This window comes from Primulina huaijiensis, chromosome 16 (genome assembly GCF_012295235.1).
Source record: "Primulina huaijiensis isolate GDHJ02 chromosome 16, ASM1229523v2, whole genome shotgun sequence".
NCBI classification, from domain to species: domain Eukaryota; kingdom Viridiplantae; phylum Streptophyta; class Magnoliopsida; order Lamiales; family Gesneriaceae; genus Primulina; species Primulina huaijiensis.
The window spans coordinates 9,088,265-9,097,620 of NC_133321.1; positions in this window are offsets into that span (position 1 = coordinate 9,088,265).

The window sequence follows — 9,356 nt, forward strand, 5'->3', positions numbered from 1 at the left end:
AATTGTGATTTTCATAAACATTATTATGGACTAAATTAAATTAATTCAAGTGTTGAATTAATTAATCACTAGTGGACCTAGTAGAGTCCAAATAATTAAATAAATTCAAGGGTTGAATTGATTAAATAATATTGAGTCTTGTAGAGCTCAATTTAAATAAATTATTTAAACTAGTGGACTTGAGTAAATTCAAGTAATGTTTAATTAGTCTCAAATATGTTTGAGATAATTAAATTAAGTCCATGGATTTTTAATTGTTAAAAATCAAATAAGATTTGCATGCATGGGAGGTGAAAGGTTGGGAGACAACTTTTTGTATAACCAAGGCTTGGCATTCAACTTTTTTACTTTAACTTTTCCCACAACCAAAAAAATGTCTCTCCTTCTCTCCTAGCATGAATAGTGGCCGAAAATACTATTCATTCTCTCCACTTTATGTTCTTCAATAGTTGGAGAAAACAATCACTTCTCAAAGAAAATCCTCATATTTTTCTAGTGCAAAATATGAGGGGATCTACCTAGTTGGTGGTTGGCTTTATTTTAGAGCAAGGAGTGCTCTTTGGAAGCTTTTAGAAGTTCTTTCCATACAAGAGCTAAGGTGTTTACACCTTAGTTGGAGTCATCATCAACCTCAAGAGGTTGATAGGTATTTTTCTAAACACACTATGTATGACATTTTGTTGTTTTTGTATTTGCTACACATTAAATCAAGGTGGCCGAAAATTTCTTATGAAAAATAAAAATTTTAAACTTCCGTTGCGCTTCCGGTCACCATAGCCGATCCCCTTTCAATACCATCGACGGATGACTTATCAATGCCATACAAGGAAAATGAAAGAAATGGTTGATTGAATGCCATCTTATAATTGTTATCTATATATTCCATTGAACGATGGCATTTCCTATGGTTCAATTGTAATGATTCCTTTCTTTACACTATTGTATATGTAATTGTTATTGAAAGTTCTACTTACTGAGTTTTTTAAACTCATTCCAGTTATGTCATGTGATGCAGATAAAAAGGAATAGCGATAAAAGTGTCGAGGCATGGAAGGTGCATGTGCCAAAGTGTGGAGATTGATGTTTTGATAAAATATGGCAATTATAAAATGGTTTTGATTATTGTATATTGGTTATGTTTTGAACAAGAAAATTATGTCTTAACTTTTGTCAAACTCTTGGTAATTATGGAGATAGGATTATGTGTTTAGTGGACGTTTTTAGAATATATGTTTATTTTGGAAAGATTGATTGTGGTAATATTTATTTTGTTTGCTTGGGATTTTTTTTGGTAAGTCTATATTTATGGGAAAACTTTGCCACAAATTTTATTAATTATTATTTTCTCCAAATCTTATATAAGGCTTCCGGATTTTAGCATTTATAGTTTAATGTCATGGATTAAGGGTGCTACACCTTCGGAGTTGACCACCGACGTGTTGATTTTGTCACTGCCTAGCTCGTTTGATCCTTTTGTGGTGAATTTGAATATGAACAAGATGGAGCCAACCTTTGAGGATCTGGTGAACATGCTTGTGACCTTTGAGTCCACCATCAAGAAAGAGAAGCTGGTTCTTTATGTGGGTTCTTCATCTGGTGCGAAGACTGGTCCACATGGCAAAAGAAAGAAGCGTTCTTTCCAACGTCCCAAGAAGAACGTGCCCTAGAAGAGGCAGACTCCGAGTCCCGCTGTGGCAGCCACACCAGTTAAGGCTGACAAGACTGTTGACATCTGTCATCACTGCACGAAGCCTGGACATTGGAAGCGTAACTGCAGGGAATATCTTGCCCAGAAGGGTTCTGGAAAGGGTATGTTCTATATTGAAGTAAATATCTCAATTAACTCTACTTCTTGGGTATTGGATACCGGCTGTGGCTCACATCTCTGGAATGATTTGCAGGTGATGGGAAGAAGTAGGAGATTAAGAGAAGGTGAGACCTTTTTGAGGATGGGCAATGGAGCAAGAGTTGCTGCCAAGGCTATAGGAGATGTTTACTTATTACTGAACAATGATTTTAAGTTTATTTTAAGAGATGTTTTGTTTGTACCTGACTTGGTTAAAAACATTGTTTCTATTTCTATGCTTGATAAAGATAGATATTCTTGTTTATTTAGCAATGGTTTTTGCAACATTTACAAGAATGAATGTTTGATTGGTACTGGAGAACTTGAAAACGATCTCTATAACTTAAAATTGAAAGATATTCCACTAAACCATTTCCAAGCGATAACAACAAAAAACAAGCGAAAACAAGATGCTCTAAATTCGGCACAATTATGGCATGCTCGATTAGAACATATTTCCTTAAGAAGGATGAACAAGCTAGTGGGAGTAGGCATGTTTGATATGTCGGATATTAATGATCTCACGACTTGTGAATCCTGTCTAAAAGGAAATATGACCAAAATGTCCTTTAAGGGCCACGTGGAGCGAGCCAAAGGGTTATTGGATTTGATCATACCGATATGTGCGGTCCGCTAAGCATCACCACTAAGAATGGACATGCCTAATTCATCACCTTTACCGATGACTTTCCGAGTTATGGGTATGTGTATTTGATGAAATACAAGTCTGAAGCCTTTGAAAGGTTCAAAGAATTCAGAAGTGAAGTAGAGAAACAGTTGGGACGAAGCATCAAGTTACTTCGATCAGATCGAGGTGGTGAGTACTTGAATGCTGAGTTCCAAGAGTATCTTAGGGAGAATGAGATTCTCTCGCAGTGGATTTGTGGTGACCCGGGCTCTAACTCAATTATCTTTGGGATTAAGTGGATCTTTGCTAGAAAATGTGGGTCAAAATTTTGCTTTTAATATCGAAAACAGTTGTATAAAAAAAAATTTATACACAAACAACATTCTTTATTTTATTTTAACAAGGGTAAATGCATGTCTTATTCCCTTTCCATAATACAAACTAGAGTTTATCACGACTACAAATCACATGTGAACACTCCTAGTTCATCTGCTACGCCCGAAATCTCCACGCTAACTCGATCTCTCATCTTTGTCGATACCCTGATCCTATCCCACCTGTTGTCATGCACACATACAGATACAAAAACAGCTGGATACTCCGATGAGAACAAATCCCAGTATAAAACATGTATACATGCATATACACAAGATAAATCATGAACATACTATCATGAATGAAATCAACAACAATACACCTTATAGTATATGAAACATAATCATAATAAGTCAAGCAATGTAAATCAATCTCATATCTTTGACTCAATTCATATCAAAATCTAGGGATCCCGGTGTGAATAAGACGTAACAAGTCTCCCACCTACCCTCCCAATCGTGGTGGCGGTACGTCTAATTTCTAGACTTCGGCCCTGTCTGTATCGAATATCTACAACCGGAGTCGATCTTCTCCTGTGCGTCGAAACCACCGAACGTCTAGAACTTGGCAATTCTGCCAATGACTCTACTATCTCAATGCTTAGACATACATCAACATAAAGCACAAGTATAGCAAGATATAAAAATCTAGTATGTGATTTTGGGAAACTCGAATCAAATCTAACTCGAGTTGTATCTTCCCGAAACAACATGAATTATACCTTTCTTGTCGTAGTCCCGGTCTGAACAAGTCGAAGTCTTGAAATCTTGTACCAATCAGTCAATACAATCTGAAATGACATGTATAAAATGTACCATATCAACCTCTAACTCAAAGAATTACACATACGGATCAATATTCAATCTCGGTACATTTCGACGGTATAACGGCGTAATCTTGCGATACCGGTAACTCAAACCTCATAAGATCAATGTTACCAATTCATAACAACAATCATATCTATCTCATAACCTCCATTTTCTGCTTAAACTCATGACATGTATGCTGAAAATTAGCAAGAATCACATACGGTGTCCGTTCTTCGATCAGGTTGCGAATATATGTTGCTTATCATCTTACGAACACATAATATAGAGCATATATTGATTTCCTCAACCTCTAACTTTCAAATCATGCTGTACTTGAATAAAACTTACCTCCTTTTGATGCAACTAACAAGAGGATCAAGAATCTAGCCTCGGATTGAAAATCGGATGGCCGGATCGTGTACAATCGAATTTGTTTAGCTAAAAAGCTTGAGGAGTAGCTATGGATTCTCTCAGCTCTCTTGCTGGTTTTTCTGAATTGTGAATGAAGACTTGTATATATATCATGCATGGCAAGGGACAAATGGCTTATTCTTTGTTCAACACGTCTCGTGCGTATGCGCGACCCTCATCGGCGCATACGCGCGAGACTTTCTGTCTCGGCATTTTGGCTGTGCTGCTGCTCTCGCATATGCGCGAGACCTTCGTCTCGGCACATTCTAAAATCAACTGCCCCGCGCACATGCGCACCTTATCTCGCGCACATGCGTGAGGTCTTCGCATCAGGACTTCTTGGAACCGCACAGCTCGCGCATATGCGCGCCCACCAGCCGCGCATATGCGCGAGACCTTCTGTCCTCGCACATATGGGACTCGCGCATATGCGCGCATCTCCGACGCGCATGTGCGCGATACCTACGGGATTTCAACCTATGATGGGGTTCACGGAGTTGCCGCCATCCTTTTGGGGATATGCGCTTGAGACAACGGCACTGTTGTTGAACAATGTCCATTCAAAGGCAGTTGATAAGACACCATATGAGATATGGATGGGTAAGCCTCCCAAATATTCTTATCTCAGAATATGGGGGTGCCCTACTTATGTAAAGCAGGTAATGGGAGATAAATTGGATAGTCGATCCATTTTATGTTACTTTGTGAAATATCCAAGGAATTCAGTTCGATATTATTTCTATCATCCCAAGAAACAAAGGTGTTTGTTTCTAGGAAAGCAACCTTTTTGGAAAAAAAATTTCTATTTGATAGAAAAGGGGAGATGATAGAACTCGAAGAGGTTCGAGAGACACCCACAATTATAGAACCCACACTCGAAGAGCCAAGAGAGGAAATAAAAGCTCCTAGAAGATCCGAGAGAGTCTCGAGACCACCCATGAGGTATGGTCTGCTTCTTGAAGAGGGCCATGATGAGCCTAACTATGGATGTGATCCAAGGACCTTCAAGGAAGCGTTATCTGATGCCGATTCATCCAAGTGGCTTGAAGTAATGGAATCTGAGATGAATTCCATGCATTCGAACCAAGTGTGGAGCCTTGTGGATCCACCTGAGGGAACCGTTCCCATAGGGTGTAAATGGATTTACAAGAGGAAACTTGGGGCGGATGGGAAGGTATTGACCTTCAAGGCACGATTGGTGGCAAAAAGATATACTCAAAGACAAGGAGTTGAGTTTGAGGAAACATTTTCTCCAGTTGCAATGTTCAAGTCTATAAGGATATTGCTAGAAATAGCTGCATGGTATGACTATGAAATATAGCAGATGGATTTTCTTAATGGGGATATTAAGGAAGAGATTTAAATGTCTCAACCTGAAGGGTTTACATCTATCGGAAGTGAGCATATGGTATGCAAACTTCAGAGATCTATTGTATTGGGAATATAGATCTATAGAGATAGATCAAGAAGATTTTCTTGGTTAGCAGGAAAGTTCTCGATGCAGGACTTGGATGAAACATCTTTTGTATTGGGAATACATATCTATAGAGATAGATCAAGAAGATTGTTTGGTCTCACCCAGTCCACATGCATTGATACCATTGTGAAGCGGTTCTCAATGGATGAGTCCAAGAGAGGACATCTACCAATGTGTCATGGCGTGTCCCTATCCAAGTCATTGTCTCCCAAGACTGATGCAGAGATAGCGGCGATGATAAGCATTCCGTCTGCATCCGCAATTGGTAGCATCATGTATGAAATGATACCTTCACGTCCTGACGTGGCTTTCGCATTAAGTGTAGTGAGTAGATATCAATAGAACCCTTGTCTTCCACACTCGAAAGCTGTGAAAGACATCCTCAAGTATTTGAGAATGACAAATAAGTTGTTCTTGGTCTATGGAGGTGGAGAACTGAAATTGGAATGCTATACCGACTCTAGCTTCCAAAGCGATATCGATGACTCGAAGTCAACCTCTGGGTTTGTATTCATGCTCAATGGTGTTGCTCTCTCTTGGAAGAGTTCCAAACAAGACAGTACTGCGGATTCCACCACTGGGGCCGAATACATTGCTGCATCAGCTGCAACAAAGGAGGCTGTTTGGATAAGGAATTTCATCCAAGAGTTAGGCGTCATTCCTAATGGAGTTGCTCCTGTCCCGGTGTTTTGTGACAACACGGGAGCTATAGCTCCAGGAAAGGAGCCGAGGTCTCATCAGAAGTCCAAACACGTATTGAGAAAGTACCACATCCTCCGAGAGATTGTGGAAAGAGGAGAAGTGTCGATTGACATAGTCGGTCTCGCGGATAATGTTGCTGATCGGCTAACTAAGCCTTTACTTGGACCATTATTCGAGAAGCATCGCGAATCGATGGGTTTGAAACATATGGGTAGTTGGCTCTAGTGCAAGTGGGAGATAGTTAGAGTAGGTGCCCGTCGAGCCAAGTGTTGGCTGAGGGTTAATGTTGAAACTTTGTGTAAACAATTTTTATTTTAATAATATTTAAAATTATTATTTTTGCTCTTCTTTATCTGTATACCCATGCTAGTTGCATAGCCCCGAATCACATGGAGATGTGAATCCACTGCTAGTTGTATAAGTGAACCATTGAGGGCCACACAAGTACTAGCTTTCTAGATCCCGTTGAGAAGTAAAATAATTCAATGTGTTGAACGGCTTATAAAGGAGTTTATAATCCTAAATAAAATAGAAGTATGACTTCTATGAGGAGAATGTAACTTTTAATTTGAGGAAGTGTTTCTAAATTAAAAGTTGGCCAAATAAATAATGTATTTGAAAATTTTGATTTTCATAAATATTATTATGGACTAAATTAAATTAATTCAAGTTTTGAATTAATTAGACACTAGTGGACCTAGTAGAGACCAAATAATTAAATTAATTCAAGTGTTGAATTAATTAAATTACATTGGGTTTTGTAGAGCCCAATTGGAAATAATTATTTAACTAGTAGGCTTGAGTAAATTCAAATAAGATTTAATTGGGCACAAATATGTTTGAGACATTTAAATAAAAGTCCATGGGCTTTGTAACTGTTACAAGCCCAAATAGATATGCATGGGGAGGTGAAGAGTTGAGAGACAACTTTTTCAATAATCAAGGCATTACATGCTAAAAGTGCCTTTAGATTTTTGCAAAACCAAGATAACTCATCCTTCTCTCCACTCCTAAAGCCTTGGCCGAAATTTCATCCTCATTTTACTCTCCAATTTGTTCTTCAATTGTTGAAGATTCCCTACACTTCTCAAAGAAAATCCTCTTATTTTTCTAGTGCAAAATAAGAGAGGTTATAGGTTGTTGGTGATGGGCTTAATTTTTGAGCAAGGAGTGCTCAAAGGAAGCTTGTAGATTGTGTCTACCATTCAAGAGCTTAGTTGTATATCAACTAAGTTGGAGCCATCATCAATCATAAGAGATTGATAGGTAATTTCTTTAAAACACCCTATGTATGATATTTTTGTGTGTTTTCGTATTTGCTACACATTATAGGCTTGAGGTGTTCGATTTTCTTACTACAAAAATTATTTTGAAACTTCCGTTGCGCATTCGGGCACCTTAATCGATCCCCTTTCATTGCCAAATCTCCCAGCTTATAGGAGCAATACGGAGGAGACTAAGGAGCTTCAACAACAGGTAAGTGAGTTGTTAGATAGATGTTTTGTGCGTGAGTCCATGTCACATTGTGTTGTACCTGTTTTACTAGTTCCTAAGAAAGATGGCTCATGGCATATGTGTGTAGATCGTGGGGCACTCAATAACATAACCATTAAGTATAGGCATCTCATACCTAGACTAGATGATATGTTCGATGAATTGCATGGTGCTTGTGTCTTTAGCAAAATTGATTTGAAAAGGGGTTAACACCAAATTAGGATGAAGGAAGGTGATGAGTGGAAAACTGCTTTTAAAACCAAATACGGGTCATATGAGTGGATGGTCATGCCTTTTGGCTTAACTAACGCTCCTAGCACCTTTATAAAGTTAATGAACCATGTCTTGCATGCATACATAGGAAAATTTGTTGTTGTTTACTTTGATGATATCCTAGGTGTGAATATCACGTAATTGCTTGAATCAAAAGATCGAGACATCGTAACAACGATCCTTGTTCGTTATAGAATTGAGGACGTGATTCATATTTAATCGCGTTGGCTTTTCATCGTAGAGGATTCATATCATTTGGTATCAGAGCTTTTGGTTAATTGAATTCAAGTAAGTTTATCTTTCGTTCTATTATCAGATCTAATTATCCTTCAGTTCCGCTTTCAGATCTGTTTTTTGAAATTTTGTGTCTTATTTAATTTTCTTTGAATTTTCGGAATTATTAGAGTGTAAAAAAAAAAAATAGTACCAAAAATCCGAAAATTCACCATTAATTATTTTTCGTATTTTGTTCTAGTCCTTTTTGTCAGTCATATACAAGTGTCTCACACAGTCAAAAAAAAATTATTTACCTTCAAATTGCTTGTCTACGCAGTCTAAGTGAGTCGATCACAATTGTTCAGAAGTTCAACTTGATTGTTTGATATTCAAATACAAAGCTTGAATGCACTTTCGAGAGAAACATCAAATTCGAGTGGACACATTTGAGTGTGAGTGTTAGTTCTTTGGAGTGACTAGTGAGTATTTGTTGTGAGCAAAAAAATACGAGGGGAGAGACGAGTGATTTTCTTTGGAGTGACCGTGAGAATTTTGGGTGAGGCATATTTTGTTTTCTACTAACGTTTTTCTTGCATGTACAAATCTGAAATTTAAATGGAGAGGGAGGTAGGAGACAGTTCTAACCAAGGGGTATCTAAGGTCCAAATGGAGGCATTGTTTGGGCATTTCTCTAGGATGATGAGGGTGGAGTTGGAGCCGTTACACGAGAGGATGAGTAGGCTTGAAGTTAGTACTAGTGGAGCTAAATCTAAGCCTAAGTGATATGAATCCAAGTACGAATAAAAAGCAAACACGATTAAAATTGAATCGCGCCCTCAATTTAAAAACGAACTAGGAATTCGTTGTTGTGTCCCGATCTTTTGAATCAAGTATGGTGTGATTTTCACCCCTAAACTACGAGGTTTAGTAATAAAGAATCACGATGAAAACAATCGAAATTTAGAACGAACCTTCAAAGAACAAGTCAATGACAATCCGCACAAGACGATCGACAAACGCCACAAAGTTAAAACTTTGATAAGTTTGATTTTTTTTGTTTACAAAGAAAAAGCCTTGAAAGTTGAGAGAAAAGTTCTCAAAAGTTTTTGATATTCAATGAATAAT